Consider the following 17583-nt stretch of genomic DNA (forward strand, 5'->3'; position numbering starts at 1 on the left):
GTACTTTTCGGTTTGCTTTCTACAAACTATTTCAATAAGTTAGTATAATTTAATATTTAGTTCCCAGGTTAAAAAAAAAAAACTTATTTACTACTGTTTTCTGGAATATTTTAAGCTGCAGAATTCATACAACTTCTATGTATAATCTTGCATGGAAAAATGGGTTTTCTTGTTATGCAATTTTAAAATTTTATTTATTTGTTGGTATGTTTTTAATACACTTTGCTTTATGAGTCATGTTGGGAGAGAAAAATCAAAACAAAAGGGAAAAACCATGGGAAAGAAAAAAAAAAAACAGAAAAAAGAAGAGAACATAGCATGTGTTGATTTACATTCAATCTCTATGATTATTTTTCTGGATGCAGATGGCATTTTCTATTCAAAGTCTATTAGGGTTGCCTTTGGATCACTGAACCACTGAGAAGAACCACGTCTTTCATAGCTGATCATTGCATTCTTGCTATTAAAAGTGTAAAGTGTATTACTGGTTCTGCTTCTTTTGTTCAGCATTAGTTCATGTAAATCTTTCCAGGCTTTTCTAAAATCAGCTTGGCCATCATTTTTTATAGAACAATAATACTCTATTACCTCCATATACCACAACTTGTTCAGCTATTCCCCAATTGATATGTATCTACTCATTTTCTAATTCTTTGCTACCACAAAAAGAGCTGCTACAAACATTTTTGCACATGCACATAATCCTGTTCCCTCCTTTATGATTTCCGTGGGATACAGACCCAAATTGCTCTCTAGAATGATTGGAGCCATTCACAACCCCAGCAACAATGTATTAGTGTCCCAATTTTCCCCACATTCCATCCAACATTTATCATTATCTTTTCCTGTCACCTTAGCCAATCAGAGAGGTATAAGGTGATAACTCAAAGTTATTTTAATTTGCATTTCTCTAACTAATAGTGATTCAGGGAATTTTTTTTCATATGAATATAGAAGGCTTTAATTTCATCATCTGAAAATTGTCTGTTCTTATCCTTTGACCATTTATCAATTGGGACTAATTCACTATTTGTGATGATCTTTTGTATCATCAGCACATGGTAGAAAGAGGCTAACCTGCAAATATAACTAAATGCTACCCTTTCCTCTTAAGAGTGAACAGGGAAGCATCATTTCTTTTGAATCCAAACTCTTCCTCCTAATCCACAGATATTTTAGGGGGGGGATGATAAATTCTGTCTTGATATTCTTCTCTGAAAATGCAAAAAAGAAATACTAAACTTCATCAGTACTCTTGAGGTCTATCTGCCCTTTCTCCCTAGCCAGAATGCTGATGAAGTCATTGGCTCTATTTCTTTCTTCAGATGTGGGCCTGGCCTTAGGTCTGATCTACCATAATCCTACACCATGTAGGTATCCCATATAGATAGATTAATCTTATATAGGCAAATTAGTTTGCTATTTACTTGGTAAGCATAAACACAATAACTATTACATCATTTATATTTAAAATGTGGTGAGTATAAACATACATATACTACGTGTGTGTGTGTGTGTGTGTGTGTGTGTGTGTAGTATATGTATGAAGGGTCCATTAAAGGATGAGACACCAAGGAGAAAAGGTCCACTTCTACTACAAATCCATTGGCCATTTCCAAACCTATTATGCTAGACGTTTTTCAACATACCACACTTCCAGAAGGGACTATTACTCAATATTAGGATCAATGGATTTTTTTTTTTTTTTTTTGCAAATCATGTAATCAACGAATTGAATCTGAGTCAGTCTTCATTTAAAAAATTAAAAATAAAAACAAACATATCACAGAAAAATCATCTTTATTCTTTATAGTGTTTTTGTGTATGTAATGAATAGACTGATATTCACCTTTGCAATAGCTCTTTAGTTATTATGTTTTCTCTGTTTGAATGTGTAAAAAGATTTCAGCATGTGTCCACAGGATTATGCTTGTTAAATAAATCTGTTCAGAAATTCATGTCCGACATTCTCTGAACAAATAATGAAACCATTTTCTGGATATGCACATAGTCACTTACCAGGGACAAAGAAGATGTAGTATTTTAGTTAAAAATGTATGACAAAGATATTTAAAAGAATAAAATTTAGAATTTTCTGATTCATGAATGTCTATTGTGACTAGAATATTAAAGTAGAGGAGCAGAAAAAGAATGCAAAACACATCAGGGAAAGAAGTGATCAATTGAAACAATTGTAATTAAGCTCTTAATATGAACAAAGTACTATAGTACTTTAAGGGGAGGGTATAGAAGATTTTAGATGACATTATTTCTATATTTAAGACACTTAAGTATGAAGTAATAGAATCAAAAGAGAAACCCAGACTAAGTAAGTGAAATGTGAGGAAGGAGAGAACACTTTCAGTTGATAAAGTAAGTAAAGCCTTCATAGAAGAAATGGTATCCATAAGCATGGATAGAAGGAAGATAGAAAAGTAGTCATTAAGCCAGAAACAAAAGAGTACATTCCAGACATTAATATCCAGAAATACACAATTACAGGAAATAACATCAAGTTCAGAGAAGAACTAGTAGTCCATTTCAATTGGAATTGATAATTCATGAACAATAATAATATAAAATAAGGCTGGAAAAGTAGATTAAAAATAGATTGTTAAGAATCACAAATTTAAGCTAAAGGAATTTATATTTTATTTTGTAGGAAATCAAGAAACACTGAAAACTATTAAGCAAGGGAACAGTATGGTCAAATTTGTGTCTTAGGAATATTGTTTTGTAATCTAATTTAAAGGAATGGACTGAATACTGGGGGGGATAGAGGTAAAATTAAAATAGTCATGACAATAAAAATAGTTAGCATTTATATAGTGCTTTAAGGTTTTTATTTAGAGAAAGGATTTAGTACAATCTTTTCCCCAGTTAGTACCTACTACATTGTTTTTGGACTTCTTTGGACTTCTCCAGAATACCTTTGGAGCTGATAGTATCTTCTTTCTTTCCCCTTTCCACCTCACCTTGTTTTTTAACTTCCATTCGGGCATAGTTTTCCCCCATTAGACTGTAAGCTTTTTGACAGTAAGTATTGTCTTAGTTTTTATCTTTATTTATATTTTGCCTAACACAGAGAGGGTATTTAATAATTAATTATTGACTATTGATTAACATCTTAACTAAATGCCCCACATGCATGTCAAACTCAACAAATCTAAAACAAACTTTTGATTTCTCTCCTACTGACTGAGAAACATTCCTAATTTTCCCTACTTTCCTTTTACTGTAAAGGCATTTTGTTTTGCTTAATTTTTATACTGGGAGATGAAGGGGAATTAAAGTAGAATTTTTTTTATTAATTGAAAAAAAAATGAAATTGAATTTTTCAAAATACTGTCAAGGATACCACAATTCTCCCAATTGCCCAGGGTCAGATCCTCAGTGAACTCTTCCACTCTTCATTGTCATCCATGTTGCATTTCCAATCTAGAGTCATATTGTCACTTCCACCTTCACAATGTCCCTTCTATGTCCCTTCTCTCTACCCACAGAGACACTATTTTGGTATAAGCCCTGGTCATTTTTTGCCTAGACTACTGCAACAGGTTACTGATTTGTCTCACTGCCTCCTATCCCCACTCTAATTCATCTTCCACTTCTCTACCAAAGTGGTCTTCTCAAAGCATAGATCTCTTGTGTTATTTCCCCTTATTTGACAGACTCCAAAAGCCCTATTACTTCCATGATCAACTAAACAGCTGTTTAGTATGTAAAGTCCTTACAATATAAATTCTCTCCTCATTTCCACACTTCTTACACTATACTCCCCCATATGGACTTAAGACCCCAACAGAAATGGCCTTCTTGCTGCATGTGGTTGATGTCATCCATCTCCTGACTGTCAGCCATGCCTAAAATGGTTGCTTTTCTTACCTGTATCTCCTGGCTATCTTCAGGAGTCAAAACAAGTGCTAGGTATCACACACACAAATAAACGGCTAGTATTTTCCATTTGAGATTACCTTCCATTTATATTGTATCTATCTCTGGCATGTACATAATTATTTGAATGTTGTCTCCTTCATTAGAACATGAGCTCTTTGAGAGCATGAGCTGTTTTTGCATTTTTCCCCCATGTCTAGTACATTGTTAAGAATACAGTGTTCAATAAATGCTCACTGATTTAAAAAAATCTAAATTTAAAATGAACTGAAATATCTTCTTAACTCTTTGCAGCTAAACTCATATCTCAAAAATACTCTGGTGCTGAATATCTTAACCAAAATTAATGATTACTAAATGGCCATTTGGTATGAGGGCCCAAGCAAGATGCTTCACTTTATAAAAGTCTCTCTCATTCTTGGTAATAGTTGTTCTCTCTTTACTACTAAAATCCAGACTCCTTAGTTTGGCCCTTAGGGCCCTCTACAATCCACCCTGATACTATTTTGACTTTCCTTCTCACGCCTAATTACTCTATGCTCCAGGTAATGTAAACTATTTTTGTATCCCTTTTTTACCATTGAAATGTCGTTGATCATATTGGTTCCTTTCCAGAAGACCTATACTCTGGCTATTGAAAACCAGCTGATCCTTCAAAGCCCAGATGAACAATGTGAGCTTTTCCATGAAGCCTTGTCTAATTCTGCCATCTGAAAATGATCTTTTCCTCATGATAATAGCCATTTGGAAATACTATTAATATATCATCTTTTTTTATATTATGGTTGTTTGAAGCCAAGTATTATGTCTCCTTTCCCATTATAAACATCTTGACTGTTTTATTTTTCATTTTTGTATCCCTTCATTGGACATAGTAAGATATTCCATGTTCAAAAGATCCTTTTAAAAAATACTTAAGGAAGGAACAAACATTATTTTTTTTTTCCTGAAGCAATTGGGGTTAAGTGACTTGCCCAGGATCACACAGCCAGGAAGTATTAAGTGTCTGAGATCAGATTTTGAACTCAGGTCATCCTGACTTCAGGGCTGGTGCTCTACCCACTGCGTCACCTAGCTGCCCCTGAAACAAACATATTAATTAACAAAATATCAGACTTAGCTTAAGCATATTGGCCATCCTGTTACACATACTCCCTCCTTTCCTGTAGGAAACAATAATTCACTAGAGTCTTTGGATGTCTTCCCATAATATGCAGAAGATCTTGAGTTCTCTGAAGGCCAATGAAGCACATGCATTTGCTTATCCTACTATAAGTTTTATTGAAAAAAATCTATAATAGAATTCTCTAAATAGGCTTAAATATCAAAGTATACACAATGCTAAAGGTAAAATAACATATGAAAGGAGGTAATGATCACAGAAACTCTTGAAGACTTTTTACTAAGGTATGGAGAACACTAACAAAAGCATGTATTCCCAATAACAATGATCTCAAATTTATACAATATTTTATAAATGAGGCAATATTATGCCCTTTATCTCATTTGATTATCCCATTAGTTCTATGAAAGAAACAGGGTAGGAAATGATTATGCCCAATTTACAGAGAGAGAAACTGTGGCTCACATAGGGAATAATCTAATACAAAAAGCATAATTTTTTGAATCAGGAAATTTACTTAAAATCTGGTTGTTCTCTGTAGAAGACCCCAGATATTGGGGAACTCTGAGAAAAGTATACTTGAAGCAAAGATACTTACAGCGGGTGTTAACTCAGTGTGATTAATGAGATGATGGTTCTCTAGTTCACATATACTTAGTACTTAGTGTGATATGGTAATGTAATGGTTCTCTAGTTCACACATATTTAGTGTGCTGTAATGATGTAATTGTACTAAGGTATTTAAGGGCTGAGAAGGACTGAAAATAGAAACATTCCATCTTTGACCATCCTCCTGGTGGCTCTTCTGCCTACTTCACTCCTCCACTAAGACCAAGGCTGGTCCTGAGATCCTCCAGAAACCTAGTCCAGACACTACAATTCTATTCCCTATAAATATAGCAATTCAGCAAATCATTTCAATTCTCTGAATATCAATTTCATTGCACATAAAATGAGAAGATTAGATTAGATCAGATATGGATAGAATTAGAGAGTTTGGAAGGGCATTAGCAATGATATGTCCTAACTCTTACTCAAAGTGAATGCACCCAACTAGTGGCCATCCAGCTTCTACTTAAAGACTGAGGAACACACTACCTTCCAGGACAATGCACTGTACTTGTGAATAACTTAAATTGCCTCTTTGTAACTTCCTACTTGTAGTTCTTTCTTCAGGACAATGCAAAATCAATCAACCAAAATCATTTAGTCCAAATCTCTTACTTTATATGAGAAGTCACCTCATTATTCCACATAAAGAGTCATCCTTTATATGTGAAAAAAACCAAAGCTGTCATTCCTTTCAAATACTCTATTCCTCAGCTCTAGGACATTAACTCAGGGCCCTTTGTTATTCTGGTGGCTCTCTTCTAGATATTTTATCTACCATATCAATGTTATTTTGACTTTCCTTAGAGGAAACATAATCTTAAAGTAGAACTCAAATTAGTTTTTAAAGGATTAATTTCCTCACTGTTAAAGGTGTTCAAGCAATATTAAAAACAGAATATGTGGGAAAGATAAATCAGTTTTTTAAAAAAAGAGTATATATTTCTTATTACTAGAGAACTAAAGTCTATCTAGAATAAACCCAATCCCTCCTTTTATTTATTAAATATATATGACCATGTTGTTCCACGCCAGTTGAAACACACTCTGTCCTGTTCTTTGGGGGGAAGGAGGATGGAGTGGGATGGAATTAATTTAAAAGTTTGTTTCTAAGTAGCTGTAGTTGCAAGTGGCATTGTTATTAATATCAGTAATATCAATTAGTACCTAAAAATTGCCATGTGATTACTCTCTGTAAACAGATTTGGCATCTTAAAATAGAGAGAACGATAATTGATTTTAAGGGGCTCAGAAGAAATTGTTCTTCCTATATGCTCATTGATAATGGAAGGAAACTTGTACCAACCTATTAAAATGTATTTCCTTAACAATTTTACCATTTTGATATCTCATAAGAAGTTAATATCAAAATAATATATGACTTTAATTTTTTAAGTCAAGTGAAATCTGTTTGTAAATCTGCAAGGAAAGTTCATAAATTCAAAATAGTAAATAAAATACACTGTCAACTCTTCTGCATTCATTTTCTTGTATGTTCCATCATAAAATAGCTTTCACTCTTTGAAATCTCACCCAGCTGTCAAGGCCAAACTCATAGAATTAAACTATTCCAGAAGCTCAGAATTTAAAAGTTATCTCAAAGCATTAGCCCCAAAAAGAGCAAACTTGTCCACAATTTCCCTGACCAGTAATCATTCAACTTTTACTTAAACCTTCAAGAGAAAGACAATCATTTCTGCTTTCATATTTCTTAGATTCTTAGGAAGTTTTTCCTTATAATGAGTTTAACTCTACTACTACTCCCAGTTTTCTTTCTGTGGCCAACCAGAATATTCCGCTGTGCTTCCCATATGACAAATCTTCGCATATTTGACAAAATCTTGAATTCCAATCACCCACCCCAACTCTCCTCTATAGTAAACCTATTCTTCTTTAATCTAAATATTCTTAACTTGTTTCACAGATCTTCATCTGGCTTGATACAAGCATAATCCCAATTACTCTTCTCTGGAATGTCAATGTTCTTCAGAAAGTATGACACCTTAACATGAGCATAATATTTGGATGTATTCTGATGACTGGAAAAAGCTAAAGTCTGCTCACTTCCCTCATTCTGGACACTGTACCTCACTTATGCTGATTAAAATCAATCTATTTTTTTGGTGGAGAGGAAGAGACCTGTCATTTCACACTGCTAATTTATATAGAGCAAGGGAAACTAAAATACTTTTTTCCCCATATGAATCTGGTTAGTCATATACCTAATTCCATATTTCTTCAGTTAATTTTTTTGATATGTACCTCTTTACAGTTATTCTTCGGAAATTTAGTCCTGACAAAGAGTTTGGCCTATGTGATAGAAATGGTCTCAAATTAAATGGGTTAAAGACCAGCATCTCACATACTGGCCAAGTGACTTAACTTCACAATGCTTGCACAACTCTCTAATACAGGATTTTTTCAACACCCCACAATCACTACAGTAAGCATGTTCTTGCCATTCTATGACTGAGTAGCACAATGACAGAAGGAATAGAGGAAAATTCACAGTGAAAATTCACACACAGAAGAATGACAAAAGTAGACTGGAAAATTATAAAAGCACAGTATTCTGAGTCATTGACTTTTAGAACAGTCTTTCACTCCTCAGTACTTAACAGCATAATCACATTAAAAACTAGGAAATTAACAGAATTTCTTAATGATAATCCTAGGTCACTAATAAAAGATTAAATTATGTTTAACATACATGAATAAACAGTATATTACACATTTGTAAGGCTCCATCAAAGAAGGCAAAAAGAAATAATTTTCAATATTTTAAGGATATGTTTCAGTTATCTGGTAAATTCATATGGTTTAACACGTCCTTCCATAATGACACTGAATGTACATCAGAGAATGAGAAATTAAAAGACCTTTTGGATTTCTTGGACTTTAAAAGTTCTACAAAATACTCCAGAAAGCAGCATAACAGAAAGTAATAGAAGAAAAAAGGATAATGAAACTTTAGTTCTTCCTATGATACTTACCACCTTTGGCTAAGTAATTACCTCTCTCTTTATTTTTCTGATAAATGAAGGAGTTGAACTAGAAGGTTCCTAAAATCTGTTCTTCTAATCCTATATATTCCAAGGCTCTTCCTTCATTTTCTAAATTTCTCTGATGTGTTCTAGAGTTGCTATAATATTCTATCACCCTGTATAAATAGTAAAATTATAATGAAAACCTAAGTTAAATTTCAATCTAGAAAACTATAACATGGCCCAGTCTAATATAGGCAAATAATTATATAAGAATAAACAAAGCAGATAATACTGTATGCAATTAGCAATATATGTTAACAGTAAAGAAAATATCTGACTTTGTAGCAAAGCTATTATTAGCTACACAGTGATTTCCACCATCTTATTTAGCCACGTACTACCAATGAAAACAAAAGAGAAGATTCATATGGCTGTAGCTCTAAAACATTGTACTTTACACAACAAACTAATATTGGAAAAACAGCAACAGAGAGAAAATTTATTTTCTTGTAAATCACAAATCCAAAGAGCTCGATAATTAAAAACAACCCTTATAACAATCCTTTGACAAGTATTATTGTGAAAAAATATAACAAGTTGTGACAATTATTATCATCTCCATTTTAAAGGTGAAAAAACTGAGATCCATAATGAAGTAATTAATCAAAGGTTTTATAGTAAATAAGTACTATATCAAACCTAAAGTCTTTTCTTGACTCTAAATACTTTACAAATTACATGCTAGTGACCAAAATGATGGAAAAAGCTTTCATTCACTTGTCATTCCAAATATTGCTTAGCTTTACTTAAATAAATATGGAGAAGGAACAGTAGTTCTCAAAAGATTGTTCTTTAAGTCAGAAGAATAACTTTTTTTTTTCAAAGACTCTTAAGAATGTTCAACTTTCTGGGGGGCAGAGCCAAGATAGTAGAGAGGACACACCTGTCTATCTGAGCTCTCCTTTTCCCTCAAACTATTTTTTACGAAAATCAGCCTCAGAATTAGTGCTTGATTGTCAGACCCCACGAATATTGGGAATACAACACATTACCAACAGAAGATGATCTCAAAATTCGCCAGAAAAGGTTTGTTTTTGCTCCTGCATGGGGACAGAACAGGGGTAGGTCAGGGGCAGACTCAGGCAGGCAATGAGAGCACGTGAAACAGCTCACACTGAGCAAACCAGAGGAGGTAGGGTGTAGTCTCTGCTGGCAGAAAATCTGCGGGAAGAAGTTTGCCACGGTGTGAGCAGCTCTGCTCTGGTAGCAAGCCAGTAGATCAGCAGAGAAGCTATAAAGACAGAAGGTAAAGACTATAACCCAAAAAGCTAGAGTCTCTCGGGACCTGGCCATACCCACCCCAGCACTGGGAGGGACTCAGCATGATCTCAGTGTGTAACTGCTAATACCAACACAGCTGCTAATCCCATTACAACCACTGCTGTCCCACTGCTGCTTCACTGCTGCTTCACTGCTACTTCCTATTGTTTGTTAAGGAAGCTTGGTAACACCACACTGCCCAGAATGTACTGCAGCTGCTTTATGTTGTTGTTTTTTAAATGAATAAAAAAGGCAAAGTGGGCTATAATAATAGATAGCTTCTATAATGAAAGAGAGCAGATTTCAAATCCTGAGGAGACTAAAAACAGATTGTCTCCAACTGAAGCCCCAAATGATCATATAACCCGATCCCCATCACACAAGGCTCTCACAGAAGAAATTAAAAAGGCTCTCACAAGAGAGCTAAAAGAAAAATGGGAAAAAGGAATGGAAGCTTGGCAAGAAAGTCTGGATAAATCATCCTACTCATTTAAAGATACAGTGGATAAAGAAATCAAATCCTTGAAAAACAGAATTTGTGAATTGAAAAAAAATAAAAAATAATTCCTTAAAAAATGAAATTGGCAAAATGGAAAAAAAACTCCATAGAACAAAACAACTAATTTAAAAACTCAATGGACAATTACAAAAAGAAATTTAAAAAGTAAATGAAGAAAATAATTCATTAAAAATCAGAATTGAACAAATGGAAATGAATGACTCAAGAAAACACAAAGAATCAGTCAAGCAAAACAAAAACAAAAAAAAGAAAAAGAAAAAATAAAAAAACATGTTAAATACCTACTTAGGAAAACAACAGACCTAGAAAATAGATCTAGGAGAGACAATCTAAGTATTATTGGATTCCCTGAAAATCATAAGAAAAAATGAGCCTAGATAATATTTTTCAGGAAAACATCAAATGGAACTGCCCAGATGTTAAAGAAACAGAAGGTAAAACAGACACTGTAAGAATTCATCGATCACCTACTAAAAGAGACCTCAAAATCAAAACTCCAAGAAATATTGTAGCTAAATTCCAGAACTATCAGACCAAGGGAAAAATACCACAAGCAGTCAGAAAAAAAAAATTCAAATACAGAGGAGATACAATAAGCATTACTCAGGATCTAGCAGTGTCCACATTAAAGGATCAAAGAATCTGGAATCTGATATTCTGAAAGGCTAAGGAACTTGGTATGCAGCCAAGAATAATTTACTCACCCAAAATGAACATTTTCTTCCAGGGAAGAAGATCGACATTCAGTGAAATAGGTTAATTCCATTTATTTCTAATGAAAAAACCCAAACTAAACAAAAGTTTGACCTCCAAATGTAAAAGTCAAAAGAAGCATAAAAAAGTAAAAAGAACTCTTGATAATTATATTTCTGTTATGAGTATACATAAAGAGTACATGTATAATTTATTTTTACCATTATAATATAAAAAAGGAACTAGAGGTGGAAAGGAAATTGTATCAGAAAAAGTGAAAACTGGAAGTACTACATCTCATGAAGAGGCAAAGGAAACCTATTATATCTGAGGGAAAGAAGTGAGGGGGATGAATACAGTGTGAATCTTATTCTTATCAGAACTGGCTCAAAGAGAAAATATTAGACATGTTCAATTTATAGAGAAACTTCTCCCACCTCATTGAAAAGTGGGAGGGGAAAAGCGAAAAGGGAAGGAGTAGGATAAATAGAACAGAATAGAAAAATTGTAAATGAAAGGTTTAAAAAAAGGAGAGGCACTCTAAGGCAGGGAGAGGAGAGATCCGAAAGAGGGAGGGCTGCATGAGGCAAGTAGTGCTCATATATTTAATACTGGAGAGTGGGGTAAGAGGGAAAGAAAAGAGAAAAGCATAAATTGGGGTTAACAGGATGGCAGGAAATACAGAATTAGTAATTTTAACCATAAAAGTTAATGGGGTAAACTACCCCATAAAACGGAGGCAGATAGCAGACTAGATTAAAAGTTAGAATAAAACAATATGTGGTTTACAGGAAACACACTTGAAGCAGAGCAATATACACAGAGTAAAGCTAAAAGGCTGAAGCAGAATCTACTATGTTTCAGGTGAAGTCAAAAAAGGAGGCGTAGCCATCCTGATCTCAGATTAAGCAAAAGCAAAAAACGATCTAATTAAAAGAGATAAGGAAGGGCACTATATCTTGCTAAAGGGTAACATAGACAATGAAGCAATATCAATACTAAACATATATGCACCAAATGGTATCGCATGTAAATTCCTAAAGGAGAAGTTAAGAGAGCTGAAAGAACAAATAGACAGCAAAACTATAATAGTGGGAGATCTCAAACTTGCTCTCTCAGAACTAGATAAATCAAACCACAAAATAAATAAGAAAAAAGTTAAAGAGGTAAATAGAACACTTTTCTAACTTTTAGAACTTTTCTAAAGTTAGATATGATAGATCTTTGGAGAAAACTATATGGAGACAGAAAAGAGTACACTTTCTTCTCAGCAGTACATGGAACCTATAGAAAAATTGACCATATAGTAGGACATAAAGACCTCAAATGTAAATGCAGAAAGGCAGAAATAGTAAGTGCATCCTTTTTCAGATCACAATGCAATAAAAATTACATTCAATAAAAAGCCAGGGGAAAACAGACAGCAAATCATAGACACAATTAATAATTTGACCCAAAAGAATGACAATAATGTGACAATATACCAAAATGTGTGGGATGCAGCCAAAGAAGTAAGGAAGGGAAATTTTATATCTCTAGAGGCCTACTTGCATAAAATAAAGAGAAAATCAATGAATTAGGCTTATAAGTAAAAAAATCTAGAAAAAGAACAAATTAAACCCCTCCCCAATCAAACCCTAAACTTGAAATTCTAAAAATAAAAGGAGAGATTAATAAAATTGAAAGTAAAAAAAAAAAAAAAAAACTATTGAATTAATAAATAAAAATAAGAGCTGGCTCAATGAAAAAACCAACAAAATAGATAAATCCTTGGTAAATTTGTTTTAAAAAAGGAAAGAGGAAAATCAAATTGTTAGTCTTAAAAATGAAAAGGGAGAACTTGCCACTGATGAAGAGGAAATTAGAGCAATAATTGGGAGTTACTCTGCCCAACTTTATGCCAATGAATTTGATAACTTAAATGAAATGGATGAATACCTTCAAAAATATAGGTTGCCCAAATTAACAGAGAAAGAAGTAAATTGGTTAAATAGTCATATTTTAGAAAAAGAAATAGAACAAGCTACAATTCAACTCCCAAAGTAAAAATCCCCAGGACCAGATGAATTTACATGTGAATTCTACCAAACACTTAAAGAACAATTAACTCCAATGCTATATAAACTATTTGAAAAAATAGGGAATGAAGAACTCCTACCAAATTCCTTTTATGATACAAACATATAACTGATACCTAAACCAGGAAGGACGAAAACAAAAAAAGAAAATTATAGACTGATCTCACTAGTTGATGCAAAAATCTTAAATAAAATATTAGCAAAAAAATTACAGAAAATCATCCCCAAGATAATACACCATAACCAAGTAGGATTTACCAGGGATGCAGGGCTGGTTCAATAGACAGAAAACTATTAACATAATTGACTATATCATTAACTAAATTAACAAAAACTATATGATCATCTCAATAAATGCAGAAAAGGCATTTGATAAAATGCAACATACATTACTATCAAAAACATTAGAGACTATAGAAATAGAAATGGAAGCATTCCTAATAAAATCAGGAGTGAAACAAGGTTGCCCACTATCACCATTACTATTCAGTATTGTATTAGAAATGCTAGCTTCGGCAATAAGAGATGAAAAAGAGATTAAAGGAATTAGAATAGGTAATGAGTAAACCAAATTATCACTCTTTGCAGATGATATGATGATATACTTAGAGAACCCAGAAATTCTACTAAAAAGCTATTAGAAATAATCCACAACTTTAGCAAAGTTGCAGGATACAAAATAAATCCACATAAATCCTCACCATTTTTATACATCACTAACAAAATCCAATAGCAAGAGATACAAAGAGAAATCCCATTTAAAATAACTGTCAATAATATAAAATATTTGCCAAGGGAAAGTCAGGAACTATATGAGCAAAACTACAAAACACTTTATATACAAATAAAGTCAGTTCTAAACAATTGGAAAAATATTAAGTGCTCTTGAATAGGTTGAGCAAATATAATTAAGATGACAATACTACCTAAACTAATCTAATTATTTAGTACTATACCAATCAGATTCCAAGAAACTATTTTAATAACCTAGAAAAAATAACAACAAAATTCATATGGAAGAACAAAAGGTCAAGAATTTCAAGGGAACTAATGGAAAAAAAATCAAAGGAAGGCAGCGTAGCTGTACCAGATCTAAAACTATATTATAAAGCAGTGGTCACCAAAACCATTTGGTATTGGCTAAGAAACAGACTAGTTCATCAGTGGAATAGGTTAGGTTCACAGGACAAAATAGTCAATAACTATAGCAATCTAGTGTTTGACAAACCCAGAGACCCCAACTTTTGAGGTAAGAATTCACTATTTGACAAAAACTGCTGGGAAAATTGGAAATTAGTATGGCAGAAACTAGGCATTGACTCACACTTAATACCGTACACAAAGATAAGATCAAAATGAGTTCATGATTTAGGCATAAAGAATGAGATTATAAATAAATTAGAAGAACATAGGATAGTTTACCTCTCAGATTTGTGGAGGAGGAAGGAATTTGTGACCAAAGAAGAACTGGAGATCATTATTGATCACAAAATAAAAATTTTGATTATATCAAGCTAAAAAGCTTTTGTACAAACAAAACTAATGCAAACAAAATTAGAAGGAAAGCAATAAATGGTAAAAGTTTTACAATTAAAGGTTCTGATAAAGACCTCATTTACAAAATATATAGAGAATTGACTCTAATTTATAAGAAATCAAGCCACTTTCCAATTGATAACTGATCAAAGGATATGAACAGACAATTTTCAGGTGATGAAATTGAAACTATTTCTACTCATATCAAAGGGTGATCAGAGAAATGCAAACTAAAACAACTCTGAGATACCACTACACACCTGTCAGATTGGCTAAGATGACAGAAAAAGATAATGATGAATGTTGGAGGGGATGTGGGAAAACTGAGACACTGATGCATTGTTGGTGGGAACTGTGAACAGATCCAACCATTCTGGAGAGCAATTTGGAATTATGTTCAAAAAGTTATCAAACTGTGCATACCCTTTGATCCAGAAATGTTACTACTGGATTTATATCCCAAAGAGATCTTAAAGAAAGCAAAGGGACCTGTAGTGCAAAAATGTTTGTAGCAGCCCTTTTCATAGTAGTTAGAAACTGGAAATTGAATGGATGCCCATCATTTGGGGAATGGCTGAATAAATTGTGGTATATGAATGTTATGGAATATTATTTCTCTGTAAGAAATGACCAGCAGGATGAATAGTTTTGGAGTCTTGGAGAGATTTACATGAACTGATGCTAAGTGAAATGAACAGAACCAGGAGATCATTATACACTTCAACAACAATACTATATGAGGATCAATTCTGATGGAAGTGGCTATCTTTGACAATGAGAGGATCCAAAATCAGTTCCAATTGATCAGTAATGAACAGAACCAGATACACCTGGCGTAAGAACACTGGGAAATGAGTGTAGATCACAACATAGCATTTATACTCTTTCTGTTTTTGTTTGCTTGCATTTTTGCTTTTCTTCCCAGGTTATTTTTACCTTCTTTCTAAATCCAATTTTTCTTGTGCAACAAGATAACTGTATAAATATGTATGCATAAATTGTGTTTAACATATATTTAACATGTATGGGACTACCTGCCATCTTGGGGGGGGGGGGGGAGAAGGAGGGAAAAAGTTGGAACAGAAGTTTTTTCAAGAGTCAATGTTGAAAAATTACCCATGCATATGCTTTGTCAATAAAAAGCTATAACAATAATAAAAAAAATGTTCAACTTTAGGCTACCATTAAGATTCTATAGTGGGTAAAAGAATAGTTAAATTATTTCCCTGGAATGGATGTATTCCTGGCTATTGACTAAGCCACAATATGGATTTCCAATAGTCAGTGGGTGAGATTTAGTACTAGTTAGATGGATAGACTTAAAAAAAACTTAATAGTTCATTGTTACATAGCAGGACCTGATCCTATATCATTCAACCATTTTTATTAGACACTAGGATAAAAACAGATAAGATCGTCAAATTTCAAGATTGCACAAAACTAGTAAAACAGTGGAATATACTGGATGACAGTCAGAATAGAAAAGGATTTTAACAGATTTGGGATAAATCTAATAACATGAAATTCAACAGGAATAATAAATATCAAATCTTGCATTTTAACAAATATAAGTTGGAAGGCATGGACAGATAGCTTGTATTTTGAAAAAGATTTCAGGGTTCTAGTAGATTGCAAGCTCAGTATGAATCAGTAGTGGGATAAGAAGCCTCAAAATCTAATATGAATCTGGACCCCATTTAGAGAAGCCTAGTTTCTAGGAAAAGAAAGGTGATATGTCTTCTATTTTCTATTCTTGTCAAATTATTATATTCAGCTGTGGGTATCACGGTTTAAGAAGGAAACTGGTGATCTAGAATAAGTCTAAAAGACAGACAATAGAGAAGTAAAGAGTCTTATGTCCATTTCCCATTAGAATTAGGTGAAAGAACTGGATATGTTTATTAGCTTAGAAAGGAGAAGATACAGAGGAATATGACAGATATATCCAAGTACCTGAAAGAGTATAAATGAAGGAGTACAAGAGGACAGAATCAGGAGTAATAGATTTCTAAGTTGAAAAGATGAAAATTTTACATTAATTCAATGTCAGGAAACATTTCCAAGAATTACAGCTGCTCAAAAAATGTAGTAGTCCCCCCTCCCTGGAGGTCTAGCAGAAGTTGAACTACCAACTGGTTGGACATGCTATAGTATATGGCATAATACAATATAGTATAGTATAGGCCAGCACAGCACAGTATAGTATAGTGCTAACTTCTATGTACTGGCCAAATTATAAGGCTGAAAAGAAGCTTCTAAATCTCAAATTCTACATAGCATCCTACATAGCACCATCCATGACTTTAATGCAGAGGGCTCATGAACTTCTATGGTTAGAAACAAAATACGTCAGATGTTGGCCAACCTTCTAATCATCAACACATTACATTCTAATCAACAATCACAATAAGGTAGATTGGTCTTCCAATGTTAAAAATTGATACTCATTCATGTGGACAGTAGAGAGGATAGCACATTATGTACAGAAATGGTTTTGAATATAAGAATGTATTTCTAAGACACATAGGTTATGTGACCCAGTAGAAGTTACTTATTCCCTCAGTGATAAATACAACTTGCTAAAATTATGAATGGCAGAGCAATTGCTAATCTGTACTAGTTTACAGGGAGGTTCCATACTGTGAGTTTTCCTAAGCCACTGAAATCAAACATCAAAAATAATCTACATTATTATTATTATTAAAATTTGCATAAAGATAAATTGCTTGGGAATTATCTATAATGCATCTTCTATAAACATGAGTCTACTCCCACTCTCCTCCTTTGCTAAGGTGAGAGAACTACAGAAGTGCAACAATTTGA

General features: G+C 33.3%; 1 protein-coding gene across 3 annotated transcripts in view; it reads right to left on the reverse strand.

Moving 5' to 3' along the window:
• TRAPPC9 (trafficking protein particle complex subunit 9) overlaps positions 1–17583 on the reverse strand; it is a 1007235-nt gene that overhangs the window by 508620 nt on the left and 481032 nt on the right. The gene's annotated exons all lie outside the window — the stretch shown is intronic.

This window comes from Antechinus flavipes, chromosome 1 (genome assembly GCF_016432865.1).
Source record: "Antechinus flavipes isolate AdamAnt ecotype Samford, QLD, Australia chromosome 1, AdamAnt_v2, whole genome shotgun sequence".
NCBI classification, from domain to species: domain Eukaryota; kingdom Metazoa; phylum Chordata; class Mammalia; order Dasyuromorphia; family Dasyuridae; genus Antechinus; species Antechinus flavipes.